General features: G+C 41.7%; 1 protein-coding gene across 12 annotated transcripts in view; it reads left to right on the top strand.

Moving 5' to 3' along the window:
• The first annotated feature begins 8,987 nt into the window (after positions 1–8,987).
• The window catches only part of Nlgn1 (neuroligin 1), a 901,455-nt gene continuing 893,153 nt past the window's right edge, over positions 8,988–17,289 (top strand). For 8 of the 12 annotated variants that reach the window (XM_051156980.1, XM_051156989.1, XM_051156988.1 and 5 more), the window contains exon 1: positions 11,282–11,689. The gene's annotated coding sequence lies outside the window, so the exon portion shown is untranslated. Of the gene's footprint in view, positions 9,005–9,531; positions 9,997–10,936; positions 11,140–11,281; positions 11,690–17,289 lie in introns of those variants that run through there. The other 4 variants (XM_051156981.1, XM_051156977.1, XM_051156978.1 and 1 more) reach the window with 3 other exon arrangements.

The following is a 17,289-nucleotide window of genomic DNA, read 5'->3' as shown; positions in this document are numbered from 1 at the left end:
CCCTGCTACTCCCTTTTGCTGTCTTGTCAGCCTCATCTCCTGCTGATTTCCTTCCTATTACCCACTAACCCTCCCTGCACTTTCCTGAGTACATGTTTTGGGGGATGACTCAATGAGTTTCCCTGGGGTTATGGTATTTCCTACCTTCTAATTCAAACTTCTTTGACAATATGACACAGTCTTAGGTCCCCCGGATGTCTGTTGAGTGTCTCAGGAGTTCTCCTTAATGAACATTACAGGGTACCTGATGCAGGCACAACACTGGTTTCCAGAGTTTCTCTTCACCAGGTGAGGTCAACAAGGAAGTACAGTGAAAGGACACAAGGACTCCCAGTTGGGGCGCCGTAACTTTTGCATGTAGAGCATCACCCAATCTCTTTCTTCCTCCCAGATCAAATGGTCCAGGAGGAGAATGGTGAGTGGCCACCATATAACTCATGCAACCTAATCAATTCATCTCAATCCTTTCACTGACCATGCTAGGAATATCCTGTGTGGGCTTCTGCTGTATGAGAAACGGATGGGTCCTTTTGCCTGGTCTGGAAGTATATTATATGACCTGGCCTTGGTAAATGGCATTAACTCCATTCTTATTCACAGGAAGGAGTGCATAAGGAAAGTGAAAGCAGTCTTACCTGGGAATATGAGCTGAAGGGTGCCCTGCAGCTGCTGGCAGATGTTCTGATCCATATATGAAGAACCCCCTCCCTTTTAAAAAAAATGCAGCTTAGACAAGCTTAGGGGCATGTAAGTACAGGAAGAAGGTGACTTAAGTCATGGTTCTGAATACAGTCAGGGAGAGAGTTCTATGAACCCCTAATGTCTCAGGTTAATAACTAGAGAAGATGGCTTGCTTTGGGGGGTATGTTTATTTTACTTTATTGTGTTTGAGGCTTCAGATTCTATCTGTCGCTTTAGAAAGAAAGTGGGCGATGTTCAGGCAGTCTGTATTTTCTTGTGAAAGGGAAATAAAATTACTGGACATTTTGTGAAAGGTACTAATTTCTTTTTATGGCTACTGTCATTACAGATTTCACACTTTCTTACAATTCCTTTGTTTATTATTGCAGTAGTTACGTAATTAGCTTCCTTGCTTTGGTCTCCCCTTTTTCAATCCAGTATATAAATGTGATCATACAAATCATGTTTTTGAAGGATCAAGTCCAAATGTCTGTTTGATATACGAGTTTTCTCATTATCTGGATCGTTTTACATACATTTTTTTTGACATTTCTCTACACACCTCCTCATACTCCAGCTAAATTACTTGTCATTAAGAATACATCTGACTCTTCAGTGAGGCAGTGACATGTGTGTGTCATTCTCCTGCTTAGGGCATCCTTCTCTGCAGAGGTATTATTTTTTATACTTTTATTTTATTACACATGTATAAAACAAACTACATACAGCAGGGAGAACCATGTGACAATCATGAGAATAATGAGTTTTATACATGTTACATTCAGAGTGAATTGGCCATCTGCATTCGTCCCATCTGAAGTAAGTGTTTTTCCTGTCTTGTTGGGTCTAGATTTCTGAATGAGATTCAATATCTACCTTATCTCATCTCTAACAGCTTAACTTCTTTATCTTGATCTAAAATGATCTTGTCCCCTAACCAACTAAGCTTGCTTGTAAAACTATACTATCTTGTCTTCAATGCCCCTCAGAGACTTTAGAAGGAATAAAACTTAAATTCCTGAATGAACCAGCAGTGTGGATTAGCAGCTTCCAAAATGTACAAATTGACTTAAGACAGTTTACTGCCTGACCAATCCCCCGATACACTTTATAACATTGGAGCCTCATCTTCAGCTTTCTGGCCTAATATCTCTGCCAGACTTGTTCGCAGGGCAAGAACTATTGAGGACTTGCTTACCCTGACTTGGAAGAGTGTGGCTGTTGACTCTGCCTGTATCTAACTTGCCCATTTTTAGGCAGATTCTGTTTGTGGTAGGAACGAGGACATTTTGCCCAATAGCTGGTTTGCCACCTTTGAAGCCATCTCCCTAAGGAGGTTCTTTGATGCTTATCATCTTTGAGGTTGGCTGGGTGTTGTCAGGAGTTAACTTGTCTTGTCGAAGAAATTTAAGATTGTAAGAACAACTTTAAATGCCATATTCTCTTTGTCTCTGAGGCTTTTGAAGACCTTATTCAACTAATTTACCACATATATCGATAGAGTCATATCTATCTGCTAGAGTTAGGATGTATATTCTTGTGTTAAAATCTGCCACGTATTTGATTTGCTCATGTTTTGTATCAGTATCCTAAATTCTATAACACTAACTTAGACATAATCTTCATTATAAGTAACAATTAAGGCCTTGAATTAAAGAGTAGGTTCAATCATCTTGCTTTTGTTCTATCCCCCCTCTATGTTCCTAAATCTCCCTTTCTTTCCTTTCAGCTCCTATCTCCTTGCCTACGTATGCAAGATAAAGGCAAAGAGAGACATTCCTGTGTTTCCTTTAATTTTTTCTCTGTATAAGACCAAAAATAACTTATGACCACCTCTGGATGAGAATAAGCATTTGTAGAGCAAGCGAGCAAACAGCAACCTATACAACCCCCGCCACTTGAGGGAATGGGCCATCGTTCTTTTAAGGTTTCTTCAGGTTCAATTGGGGCAAATACCTTGGAATGGGCCCCCCAAAATTGGAGAGAATGGTTAAGCAATCTAGTGATTGCATTTGTGGTTCACTTTCTAAATGTTGAGAGATTCCAGGCTTAGTAGGAGATTGAAATGGTGGTCCAAATTGGATCAGAAGTTTTCTATAATGTTGTCCAGGAAGCTGTCCAAATCTGATGAGTAAAAGCACCAGAATCATCCAGGGCTAGAACTAGAAGGATGCAGGATGTCAGTGTCCATTGTGCTGAGAGGAATGATTCCTGTCAGGTCTGATGCAGCTGGTTATTTTGTTCTGAAAACATAATTTCTCACAAGCATTATACAGTTCTATCATAATTGTATGAGGTATGCGGGATGCATGAAATAATTAAAGCTAGTTTTCTGGTCGTTGTATGGGTCGACATAGGCATTTGCAAATCTTCCTTCTTGCCTTACTAGTAGTGGCCTCTAATACTAAGTCATAGAGAATCTGTGGTCAACATGAGGCCTCTCTATGCCTTTACATTTATATCTCTGCCAGTCTCAGAACTATTCCCATGTAGTCAATTAGGAATATAAATTACCTGCTTTTTCTGTGGTTTGAGTTCTTTACAACTCAACTGTAGCCCCCTCTCTCATCCCCTTCCAATTTTACCCCCTCCCTCATCTACCCCCAATCCAATGCCCTCTCTCATGTGCTTTCCCTCCCTCCCCTAGTCCTTAGATATGGGAGCTTTCCTTCCCTAACATCTGACCTTAGTTATCTAGTATCCCCTCTACTACATATGACCTCTTCCTCTGTGGCCAGACGGGGCCACTGTACACTCTAGGGACTCTGTTCAGTGTCCAGTTTAAGTCTCTGTAACTGTCCCTATACCCTTCTGTGTGGAGTCTTTTCTAGGATGTCTATGTTGGTATGAAAATCCACATATGAGTGAGTATATATCATGTGTGTCTTTTTGGATCTGGGTTATCTCACTTAGGATGATCATTTCTAATTCTATCCATTTGCCAGCAAAACTGAAGATTTCCTTGTTCTTAATAGCTGAGTAGTATTGCCTTGTGTAGATGTACCGCAGGTTTTTTTTTTTATCCGTTCTTCAATTGAGGAACATCTCGATTGTTTCCAGATTCTGGCTATTAAGAATAAGGCTGCTATGAACATAGTTGCACAAATGTCTTTGTTGCATGGTGGGACATCTTTCGGTTATATGCCCAGGAGTGGTATAGCTGGGTCTTGGGGTAGAGCTATTCTCAATTTTCTGAGAAAGCGCCATATTTCTTTCCAGAGTGGTTGAACAAGTTTGCACTCCTACCAGCAGTGGAGAAGTGTTCCCCTTTCACCACATCTTCTCCAGCATGTGTTGTCATTCGAGTTATTGGTCTTCGCTAATCGGATAGGTATAAGATGGAATCTCAAGGTCGTTTTAACTTTCATTTCCCTGATGAGTAGGGATGTTGAGCATTTTTTAAGTGTTTCTTAGCCATTCGATATTCCTTTTTTTGAGAATTATCTGTTTAATTCTGTACCCCATTTTTAAATTGGGTTATTTGGTTTGGTGATGTTTAATTTCTTGAGCTCTTTATATATTTTAGATATCAGCCCTTTGTCAGATGTAGGGTTGGTAAAGATTTTTTTCCCAATCTGTGGGCTATCAATTTGTTCTGCTGACAGTGTCTGCTGCCTTGCAGAAGCTTCTCAGCCTCATAAGGTCCCATTTATTTATTATTGATCTTAGAGCCTGAGCTGTTGATGTTCTGTTCAGGAATTTGTCTCCTGTGCCAATGAGTTCTAGGATCTTGCCCACTTTTTCTTCTAATAGATTTAGTGTGTCTGGTTTTATGTTGAGGTCTTTAATCCACTTGGACTTTAGTTTGGTACAGGGTGATAAATATGGATCTATTTGCATTTTATATAGAGACATCCAGTTGGACCAGCATCATTTATTGAAGATGCTTTCTTTTTTCCATTGTATCGTTTTGGCAGAGGTATTTGTGCTGTGCATTGTGCAGTCTAGATCTGATCCTTCCTTAAAGTCTGCTGGCCTGTCAGTGGGAAGGGGACCTGTATTCCAGGCCTTTTAATGTTGCGTTACTAACTCTATAGAGGAACTAAAAACCTTGGTGATGATGTGCTCACTTGCTAAATTACAATCTCTCTGGAACCTACTGCATCCTACATGTAGAATTTAGATATGACTGTTGGGTAAAATGAATATAAGCGTCTAAGATCTAGATGTGATAGACATGATCAAATAGGGGGTAAGTAAACTTCTATCATCCCACTATACACATGCATACCCACAAATTCTGGCTTAAGGCACACACATATGCCTACATATAAATATATATTACATTTACATATATATTACATTATAAATATGATTTTAGGTTTGATAACTACCTCATATTTTATATCATTATCAAAAAGAGAATTTTAGAATGGAATGAAAGGAACATCACTTAGGTGCATGATTTAAAATAGCAAAACTCTGGGAGTTGAGAGGAAATGTAGAATTTAAGTCTTCTATAATAAAGTATCATTGGCTCTTTAAGTGGTAAAGAATCTTTGAGAATATGGTCTGATTTTTCTAAGTACATTTAGAGCTAATATATGCTCATCTGAAACATTATCTCAGAGAAACGAGGCCCATGTCCTGTAATTATAGTTTTAATGCATTTAAAGTAAGATATGTATTTAAAAAATGATACTTCAAATATCTGTACAAATTTTTATGTTTTTATGCTCAATTGTTACCTAAGTTAGAGACAGTCTGCAATACCACGTCCCTAAAATTGATGTTCATCTCATTCACTTTCATCCATATCACTCACTCACTCACTCACTCCTCACTTACTCACTCCTCACTCACTCATTCCTCATTCATTCACTCACACACTCTTCACTCACTCACTACTCACTCACTCACCCACTCACTCACTCATCCACTCACTCCTCACTCATTCCTCATTCATTCACTCACACACTCCTCACTCACTCACTACTCACTCACTCACTCACTCCTCACTCACTCACCCACTCACTCCTCACTCACTCACTCTTCACTCACTCACTCACCCACTCACTCACTCCTCACTCACTCATTCCTCATTCATTCACTCACACACTCCTCAGTCACTCACTACTCACTCACTTGCTCCCCCACTCACTCACTTACCCACTCACTCCTCACTCACTCACCCACTCACTCACTCACCCACTCACTCCTCACTCACTCACCCACTCACTCACTCACTCACCCACTCACTTCTCACTCACTCCTCACTCACTCACACTTTACAGAACATCACTGTAAGGCAGTCAAGGTGGATAGCACCTGGAAGCTAACAAAGAAGACTAAGGGTAGTCCTTCGATTTAACTGCATCTGTCTTCTGATGACAGAAAGAAACAATTCAACAAACAAAATCAGCATAGAGAAGGATGTCTAAGTCAAAGAAGGAGTTCTGGAAGAAAGCCCACGACACAATGGAGTCACTATTGGCTGCGAGATCTGCAGGAGGGGGCCTTCCTTATACTTATCATGGAAGAAACAAAGGCCTGCAGAGAGATAGTATTTTTGTAGGTAGGATAGGTAGGTAAAGAGAGTGACTGATATAATCCAAGATATCATCAGGATTATCCTTCGAGACCAATGAGTGTAGAAAAAGTAGAGATTTGGAAGAGCTACAGTGGGAAAGAAAGCTAAATAAAGATGTGCTGGGCTGAGAACACATTGGGCTTTGGATCCTAAGGAATGTAAGTTGGAGGAGGATTTGACTTAGTTAAGGCCAGATACAGGGTGGATGGATTTAGCAATGCTGTATATAGAGATAACATGGGCAGAAGAATGGCACTTGAGTGCCAACCACCTGGATTGTGACCAAATGGATACCGTACTACTGGAATGGTGATTCTAGAAATGTCCCTCTATCTTCCTAGCATTCCTAATATCTACACCCTTTGCCCACCAAGCAAAACCCTTCCAGGAAGCTGGTCAGGTGGTTCCATTTGCAATGCCACGATTTAAGAGATAATTCACCTTCATCTTTTATTTCCTTCAAGTAGAAATATGAGCTGCCATTGCCCCTGTAAACTCTTTCCCAGTATATTATTTATATTTAACCCATTTTAAGTAAAATGCATGTAATTTATGATGAACACTGCAGTAAAATTTCATCTCAGGGTGACATTTTATTAATCCTCTTCTTCATAAGCTCTTCAGAAAGGGGGAAATACTAATTTCTTGTTGCGAGTACTCAGGATTTTCCAAAGAAGGAGTAATACTGCTTTTTCCTTACTTTGGGAGAACGTGTTATTGAATTTTCTTAGTATGTGTAATTATTGGGAAGGGGTGAACTCTTCCCACATAATGGCTTTCTGGATTGAAAACACGCTTAGCCTCCATACTACTGCATTGAAATATCTCAAAATTTCACTCAAGCCTTTTTTTCCCTAAAATTTTAAGTGTTCATTTCTGGGTAAGATGTTATTATCACAACACTATGATAATATGAACAAACACACATACATACTTACAAACAAGATTATGTCTACTTCTCTAGAGACATCCACCCTTGCTCCCCACCAAAATAAGAAATAAATAATTTTCAAACCTGGCCTCTTTTGGGGCCAATGTTATTGTGTATTTTATATTGAGATCTCCTCCCAGATCTACTAGTGAGCAGATGTGTTTGTGCCAGTTTAACAGAGGATTTGTGGGGTTTTTTACCTTACTGAGAGTTACAGACAGCATTTGACTTAATGAAAGACTGTGTTTAGAGCACTGTTAACTTTAGAACCCAGAAAGCCTGTGGGCCAGAGAGAGAGAGAGAGAGAGAGAGAGAGAGAGAGAGAGAGAGAGAGAGAGAGAGAGAAATAAAAGGATAATATTTAAAAACACAATTCCTGACCAACAAGCCCAGAAGCCCATCTCTCTGATGATTCCAGACTCTCCCAACTTGCCAGCACTGTCCATCACACGGCATACACAGACAGTGACACATGTTGCCTCTCCGGCACTTCTGCTTTGCTATCCTTCTTGAGCTTTTTGTTTAATTTGCTCTTGAAAATGAGAAGGTGGAGCAGTAGCCAAGTATCACAGGCATGATTTAGAGTGAAGCTTCACTATCTTAGGAATACATGTAGGTTTATTCATTGAAAAGAGAAAACACACAAACAAGCAATAAAACAAGATAACAGCAACAATAACAAAAAAACGCAAAAAACAAGGATGGACTAAATTGCAAAACTATGGAAAAGTGGCTCTGGGTTCCTCAAAGTGGAGAAAGTATGTTATGTTCAAGGTTGTTTTGAAAACCAGTTCAACTCTGACAGAGCCTCACACTTCCTATTTGTTAGTATTAATAAACAAATAGCAACAATTACTTTAAATCACTTAGGACAATCACCTTCCATGTGTTGGTATGTTGGGTATCTCTTTTTTTCCTCTGAATTTTAGAGACTAAGACATACAGAATGAGAAAAATGAAATGAACCCCAAGGCAGAAAAGAAAGCATGTAGTTTGTGTGTCAATGATTTCCCATAGTGACTCTTAGATATTTTTCTTTTAGTTAAGATTATAACAGGTGGCAATCAATGATTTCAGTGGGTATCTTGGCAAGTTCCAGTTTCTCACTTCACTTAAAAAAAAAATCATAGAGGTTAGTAGGCTGTGAGTAGGTGTAAGAATGCAGTGTTGTGAGTCACACCCTTCACAAGTCTCAAAAGCCAATAATGACTACTGTTAAACATTGACTCTCCAGCAGCCAAGATGTGGGCACAGCTGGATGAGAGAGAATAAAAGTACCAGAGACACTTACAGTGTTCCCACTAATTCAGGGACCAGTATGCTACCAGTCAAAGGGAATTTGAGGGGAGTTTGATAGTTAGACAGCTCCTGGAGGGAGAACCTAAGAGACTCAGTGGAAGGTTATTGCTTCCAGCTCCAATCTCTGTCTCTGTTTCTTTGTCTCTTTCTCTGTGTCTCCTCTCTGTCTCTGTCTCTGTGTCTCTGTGTCTCTGTGTCTGTGTCTGTCTCTCTGTCTCTCTGTCTCTGTGTCTCTGTCTCTGTCTCTGTCTCTCTCTCTCTCTCTCTCTCTCTCTCTCTCTCTCTCTCTCTCTCTCTCTCTCTCTCTCTCTCTCTCTCTCTCCCTGTCTCTCTCTCCTCTCTCCTCTCTCTGTCACCAGGACCAGTCTCTTGGAAACACACCACAAAGACACCGAGGAACAAGAAACTGAGCTTGCAGGAGGCCTGTGGCCGTCACAATGCCAACAGGCATTCAGTAGCTGCTCCAAGTGGCTTAGAAGACGTCACATGTGACGCCCTGGGCCCCTCACCCTTCCGGAAACCTGGGGCTTTGCAGGCGCTGCGGGGCGTTGCGGACTAAGAAGGTTTGGCTGCTGCTGGGCGGAGGGACCAGAGAGGGCGGAACTTAGTACAAAAAGGGGCGGGGGGCGGGGGAGAACAGCCACAGCACCTCCGCGACCAGTGTGCTGGCTTCCACCCGACCCGGTGGAAGCGATGCTGTGCAATAAAGGCGCGGGAGGAGTGGGCGGGAGAGGGCTTGGTGGCCCAGAGTTGGCAGGATCACGGCAGGGGGATAGCTTTGGTTGTATTGAGACTCCTGCACCAGGCAAAGCGGCGAGAGAGGGAGAGAGAGCGCGCAGCAGAGGCTGATGTGTGAGCACGCGTGTGTGTGTGTGTGTGTGTGTGTATGTGTGTGTGCGTGTGCGTGTCTACAGGTAGCAGAAGCAGCGGCGGGGACGCGAGCAGGGAACCCATCTGCAGCTACCTCCCCGCCGAGGATTTTCCAAGGCGACTGCTCTTTTGGCTAAAGGATCCGTGCCCCCCAGGAGAGCTAATGCTCTCCATTTCTACTCTCCTTTAAGCGTCTCCAGTTTCAAGTGTGTGTTTGGGGGTAATTTCATTTTTATTATTATTTTCTTCTTCTTCTTCTTCGTCCTCCAAAGCTTCTCAGGAATTCTGCATATTGAAGCAGGTGCCTTCTGGCACGAAATTCTTGGATACGTTTATCTGCCAAGTTTTGCTGCTCCTGTCCCCTCCCTTCTCCAGAGGCTTCTTCTGGCTGCTTTCCTTTTGGATTTACATGCAGAGAACGCACATATGTTTATATACCGGTCGGATAGCTTATAAATACATATACGCGTGCCCCAAAGCCTGGTTTTCGCCTCTCCAAGACGCAGCGAAATGTTCCGGAGCTGATGGACACCAAGAACGTTATTCGCATTCTTTTGATGCTGGTTTTGTACGAGGGGAGGGAGAGTGAAGAACTGTTTAACATTCGGCCATCATTAGGCTGCACGCTAGGCACCACGAAGTATTTCTGGTTGCAGAACAGGTACAACCAGGGCTTAGAGAGAAGGTAAGGGGACTTCCTGCGTCCACCAGGCCCGGCGGCGGTTACCTCAGTCCCGGGGACCACTAATAACTTCTGCTCAAGCTTCTCCTTGCCCTCTCCAACAACCCTGCCCCATCCCTGCTCCTCCGCCTTGCTCCACCTTTTCCCAGTTTCCCAGGGCCCAGGAGGAGGGCTTGGTACTGGGGAGGGTGACTATGTTAAAGGTATGATGGTCGGTCACAGTTTACATGTGTCTTTTATTCCCCTCACTTGATTGAGTTTCCACCTCCCTCGGTCTTTTAGCAGTCTTAAAAGCATTTTGTCCTTTGAACAGCAGCAACAACAAACAAACAAAATGCCACATCGATCAATGTTTTAAACATGTCTTGGTGCCAACTCTTCGCTACTATTCTCTGACGAAAATAAAAACAATAAAAAAATGAACTTTAATGCACTGGGTGGTTTCTTCAATCCTGGGTTCATAGAATCTTCAAAATGCAGATAAGTGGGCTCCAGCTCTTGCAGAAAGGCAGTTAGGTCAGTCATGAGTAGGACAAATCCCGAGTTAAGAGAGAGGGAGCTAAGTCTAGCATAAGAAGACCTACGCTACCTGGGAGTCCTTTAAAGTCCACCTTTTACACCATGTCCGGTCCCCAATTAACTCCTGCTCGTGGATGCGTTAACCGGCGAACCGACCTTTTGATAGAGAAGTGGGCTCTTCTTTCTGTTCCTGGTCTTCAGCCAGCCTCTTTCCTCCCCCTCTGCTTGTCTGGCCCTGGCACTTTGCAAATCGCCGGTTTTGCGCACCCTCGCGGTGGGCGTTCTCCACGTTGCATCCTGCCCCCTCGGTCCTTCTTCCACCGCGGTGGCCGAGCACATGCATGTTTTTCTGGGGCTTGCTCACGCACGCCCTCGCCCGAACCTCGCGACTCCCCATCTGCCCCAGCTCGTCTTGGCCACTCGTCCCCTCCTCCCCGCACAGCCCCGATCCTGGCATCTCTTCATCCTGGCCTGCGAAGGTCCGGAGTGCCCGGACGCGGCTGTGGCAGCGGTGCCGAGCTGGTGTGGGAATCCAAGGCAGCAAAGGCGAACTCGAGAGGGTGGTGAGTGAGAGGCCAGCCGAGTCCGTGGCAGCCAGGGAAGCCAGAGTGGAGCGAGACAGCGAGGGTGAGCTGCGCGCTGCCTGGGCCAGGGCGGACGCATGCGGTGGCTCTGAGTCCTCTGAGCGGCGCCCCAGCCCCTGCAGTGAGTCTCCCTAGCTGCGCCCTGGGTCCCAGACACCAAGATCCCGGAAGCTGGCTGAGAGGTACCCAAAAGAAGGCACTGATTCTGAGAGTCTGTGGAGGGGAGACGCGGAGGCTGAGCGGATGGAGGAACAATGCCGCCTCCAGAAGCACAGCCTTTCTTGAACCTTCGTTGGAGTGTGGAGTCCGCTTTCTGTTCTGCTCTCTCCAGACCTTGAGGCTACTTCTGGGTTTAGTTCCTCCTCTTAGTTTGACAGGAATTAGGAAGTTGCTCTTCTCTGCAACGTTTACTGCGAACTGGCTTTCAGATCTGCGCTCTGGCTCAAGTCAAGATGTCACTTTCTAGACCCCCCTCGAGGAGCGACTAATAGATTATGCATTGTTGGGCAGTAAACTCTCCCTGGAAGAAAGAGTAGTCCTCAAACGTTTATAAGTGTCGCCAAGGACTCCTGTCCGCCTCAGCACAATGCCTTGTGAGTAGAAATAATAATAAGCATAATAGAAAACCCACCTGCAGTGAATTTAAAATTATTTAGGATGAGGTGATTGAACGAGGAATAATTTATCCCGGAGGAGGCTGTTAGTCTGTTATAGACACGAGAGAAATACGTCCCATATTTGATTCATTTGTGATTATTTTAATGAGGTCTGGCCTGTGGCACTGTTTTCTATCTTTCCTTCTTTTCTTTCTTTCTTTCTTTCTTTCTTTCCATTTTTGGGCCATCGTGGCACATGTAAAGCTGGGGATATGTGAATTTAGATAGTTAACCCTCTCTTTAACTGTGCATTTTTATAGAGTATTGACATCCCATTTTCCCTCTTTTTATACTGAAACTGTTGTAGATTATTTTGTTTAAGTACTTGGAAGTTTTATGCTATATTTGAAATACAGTGTTTTGATACATTTCTCAAAATTAATTATACTTGACTGTTAATAGGATCGTAGATTAAAAAAAAAAGCCCCTAGAGAAGGTGTGTGTTTGAGTGCAAATTCTATAAAATATCTCAGTGCTGTCAGCTATTATAACCTAGGAGAGTGCCAGGTTTTCTTTGGAAATGAGTTGAGCTGCAAGGACCACGTATGTATTTAGAGTATGTAATGCGAAATGCAAAACCCATTAAGTTTACTGTGCCCTTAGCAGAGAATGAATTTAAGACTTCTTGCATTGCGGGGTGATGGAGTGATTCACAGAGAACAGGGAAGTTAATCATTGTTCAGGCCTTCTGATGACATGGTGAAAAGAAGTAACTGTTCCCTGCTACTCTAAGGTAGTCTACACTCCTAGAAAAAGCAGGAATGGCGATCTTTCAGAAGCAAGCTACACCATCTCTGGTGTGGGCTGAGAAGAGCCTCTTTGGGCACCCCATTCCCGTCCCAACCTCCAGTGCTGCCACTATCAATTTTTCCTGTGGTTTTATTTTGTGAACATTTTCATTTTATTTAGTGATAACATGCTTTTATATACAAATGCTTGGATTGTTTGCAGTTGGAGGAGGGCGACTTGCAGAAGGGAGCATTGGAATCTCCTTTGCGTGTTTCGGGTGGGGGAAGGGTTGCCTGGGAGTCTAGCAGACTCTGAGCTGTTTGAGATGACTGCTCTGAAAGACACTCTGCAGTTTCTTCTGACCCTAGGTCCTCAGGTCCTATCCTACTTTTAGCGTTCTCAAACAGTTATTCAGGGGAAGCTGCTGTCTCTTGCTTCAACTCTTCTTAAGCTATCACTTTAGCTTTTTAAAAATAAAACTAAAATTAAGGATGATTAAGTAGCTAGAACTAGAGAACACAGGTACAAATATATCCGCAATTTAACAGTTTTTGACTTTGATGTCACTGACATTGTGTGTGTGTGTGTGTGTGTGTGTGTGTGTGTGTGTGTGTGTATAATATATATATATGTGTGTGGATGTATAACTGATACACTGTTTTCTGGGTTTCCATGTGTTGAAACAATTTTTAACATTTTTTAGCAAAGCTTAGTCATGGATACCTCTAGAGAAACCCACCTCCACTAAAGAATTACTTCACAAATTGCCTAAAGTTGCAAAGGTGGTTTATACAAAGCAAAGCACAACTGGAATTAAGAGTAAGGCCAGAAATGTCAATATATTAACAGTGTAGAGTCATGCAGACTTTGTCATGCTTTGGCTTTCTTACATGAAGTTTGATGGCTATTTTCAGCCTATTAGATTAAAGTCTTTTGGGTATATTTGAACTATTTGTAAGTACAGTCAGTCCCTCAAGTCTACTGCTCCAGACTTAATTCTTCTAAAGCATAAGATGGCCTTTAAAGATACCTTGACATTGCTCAGTGGTTCTGGTAGCCTACCTCCAGTGTCCACATCTTGTGAGAATCAACGCCTCACAAATCTTACATGAAAACTTTCTTCACCTAGTACTCCTCCAAAATTGAACCTTTGGCCCAGCATCAGGATGCCTATTATTTCCCCAATCCTACTTAACGTCATAGGGCTTTGTGCTTTGGTTATGTTAACTCATCTTCACAGGTCCAGTCCCCACACGCCCACTGTCCAGCATCGTAGCTCCCTAGGACTTTTTTTCTCTTGACCACTTTCCTTCCTTTATCCTCCCTCTGACATGCTATTGATCCCACGAGTATCCAATTTTTAAAAATTTTAATGTTTGGTATCTTTATTGGATGGTGAATTGCTGGAGACCAGATCAGAAACCACACTTGATTTATCATTTCATTTAGAATTCTTATGCCCATGCCAGAATATGAAGTAGACCACACATGAATAACATATTCTTCACAACTGTATTCCACTATGAAGTAATTAACAGTCTACCAATGCATTATGAAAGTAAGGCTTATTTAATGTCATATAATAAGAAGTCAAGAAATGATAAATGATAAAACATTAATTCAAAGAATCAAGATTCTCCTATCATCTTTGTAGTTTATCATCATGGTCAGATGATTGTTTCTGTGCCACAAAACTCACATGTGATTTCTGCCTGCTCCCCCAAATGGAGAGGGTGACAAAGATAGTAGCTCACCTTATTTCAGAACTCCCCAACTTTGACACTGATATTATTTTGGGACTGGTTACCTTTTCATTGTTGTAAGAAAGATTCTGTTTATTGAGGATGTTCAGCAGTATGCACAGTCTTTACCCACCTATCCTGTGACCAAAGAAGTATCTCCAGATGCTGTCAAGCATTTCTGTGTGAGAAAATGGTCCACTGTGGGTAAGAAGAACTGCTATGGAGTGAGAAGGAAAAGTGTGTCTCCTTCTTGATCTTTTACTTTGCATTTAAATACTAGTGAGGGCCTGTTGTGAAGTAATAAGTGAGACTTTATGGGTTTGGTATAAAGAAGGAAGATAGAAAACAGAAGCACAGGGAGGCATGAAGGGACCACATACCCCCCTCTGCTACCATGCAGCGGATCATTTCCCCATGTACTTCCATTTTCATATTACATGAGATGCATGTCCAGTGGCAACTCCTTGGTATCTGATGTTGGTATGAACATATTTTGGTGTATATTTGATATCCTGAAGCAAATCAGAATCAATGAGGAGGGTTTGGACTTGTGGTTGCAAACCAGCACTGCATTCTACGATCATAAAATAAATAAATAGTAAAAGTCATCTAAATATTTCAGAAAGGTGGAAAAGGCAGGTGCATGTCATTTTCACATGACAAATGCCGATGAGCTAATCATGACTATAGTTAAACAGTAAGTGGCCAGGATGGGAAAGCTTTGTCTTCTTAACACTTTGCTCCTCAGGTGTTGTCATCCTCTAGTCTATCAAATAAAGCAATAAAATTAATGATCATGTTTACAAACTAGGAAGTGGTCAATTATGTGAAAACGTTCAAAGGAGAAAAAAAAGGAAATCTTGGCTTTAATATTCCTTCCAATGACAATGAAATTTCTTAAATGTTGGTGATGACCCTAGGTAAAGTAATATTTTCCTGGACAAACATGCTAGTATGAAGAGAAAGTAAACTTAAAAGCCATGATTCTTAACTGTTTACCTCAGTATGGTAATAAAGGATACACTTATAAGTAAGTGTACATATCAGTATTGTTATGGATGACCAATCAATTTGTCTTATATTTTCTGTACTTATTTACATTTTATTCTCTATAAGTTTATTGGAAGCCAACTTTTATTCAGGTTTGTTCAGTGTAGAGATATAAAATATGGGGACTATTAAGCAGCTTTAAGCTATGAGTTCCCAATTATCCAAGTAAAGAATTAGGGATGCAGTTCAAGGGTAAAGCACTTGGTATGGCTACCATAAAAGAGTCTTTAAGTTCAGCTGCCAGTGCTCAGGAAACAAAGGAATAATATAACAGGAAGTGGCCAATGAAAGCCTCTACCAATAAGACTGTCCCTCAGTCACAGTCAGTGATTCTGGAGGTGTGCTGAGCTAGGCTTGGCTAGCTCAGCAGCTTAACGATGTAAGCTTCATCATATGTCAGTTGACTGCCTGTCCGGGACCAATGTGGTTCCTGCAAAAGCAATCGAACCTTTTTTCTCATCCTCAAATCAAAAGGAGGGAGCAGTCTTTCTCTCCTGGAAAGCTGTAATGTTATTGAGGAAAGTTCTCCCAGGCGCTGTCAGCTGAGTTCCCTTTTGTCCAGTGCACAAGCTGAAGTACGTCCACTCCTACCCATAACTGTCAAAAGCTAGGGCTTTGTCTTCTCATGACAACTCAGTCTTGCCCGTGTGTGTGTGTATCTGTGTGTGTGTGTGTATGTGTGTTGGGGCTGCAGGGGGCCTGCTTTTTTTGTGCAAGTGACAGGGTCACCCTTAAATCAAAGCAATGTTACCCAAGAGAAAAGAGGAGGCAAAAGCCGCAGAACTGGCCAACTAACAGGGATTTCCACATACTTTCTCGAATCTTTCATGAAACAGAATGCCTGCATTAAAAATCAAATACACAAAAGTGAATCAAGTGAATTTTCAATTCATGGCCATGAGTTAACTTCATGTCAGACTGTAAGTTTCTAAAACAGAATGCATGTATTTTCCCTGGAATGTTGCAAAGGATTTTATTTTGATTGTTTTTGTTTTTTTTAATACAACTTGGAGAGTTGAAAATTGTGTACATGCATTCTGGATGAGAGCATGGTAAACACGAAATTATGGTACATTGTACAAATAAATAAAAAACTTTACATCTCCAGCATAATTATATTATTATTATTATTATTATTATTATTATTATTATTATTATTATTATTATTATATTAAATCAACATATATCTTCCTTGCCAAGTAGGTCACATGTCCTCATCTGTGTTTCTTACCAACCTGTTTGTTTTTGGAACTGTCTGAGAAATGACTGATTCTTTGGCCAGTTACTCTTTTAAAGAATGACTTGGTTTTAGTTCTGTCCAAATGAAAAACCTAGGTTTTATGATGTTTATGAAGAAGTTCCTTGGGCTTAGTAATTTCAAATTTATTGAATATAGTCAAACCTAGCATAAAAAAATGTTATATATCCACAGAGTTCTGAAAATTTTAGGAAATAATTTTCTTAAATCACATGATATTTTGATAATTTCATGGAGATCACAATATGTTATTTTTTAAATTATCAGTGTTACCAGTATGATCAGTAGGCTCAGCTAGCAATCAATCAAGACACAGACATTTGTTATATTTTAAAATAACCTTAGTTAACCTGGGGCAGAGCAGATATCAATCCTCTAAACTATTTCCCATAGAGGAGCAGGCATGGGATCCCTGTCTCAATCCCATGCCATCTGTTTCCAATAACGTCTATCAAGATACATCCCATACATAATCTCAAATACTTGCTAATGTTCTTTATCTGGGCCGAATTCTCCACCTATCCCAGCCATGTGTTTCTCTTCCATCTAACCCTTAGTGGCCTTCTCCTCCTCCCTCCTCTGGTGTCTCTCTCCTCTTCTTTCTCAGGGCAGTCTTTCTTCTTCCCAGGATTCCTCTCTCTCTAAGCCCCACCTATCTCCTTTGCCCCGCCCAGATGGGATGGCTTTTTATTAATCAAAAGGTGGGTCACAGAGACAGCAATTAGCATCAAAATACATCAGAGCATCCCCCAACAGCA

Source organism: Acomys russatus, chromosome 15, assembly GCF_903995435.1.
Source record: "Acomys russatus chromosome 15, mAcoRus1.1, whole genome shotgun sequence".
NCBI lineage: Eukaryota > Metazoa > Chordata > Mammalia > Rodentia > Muridae > Acomys > Acomys russatus.
Note: the sequence above shows the minus strand (reverse complement) of the source record. Positions and strands in the feature narration are given on the sequence as shown.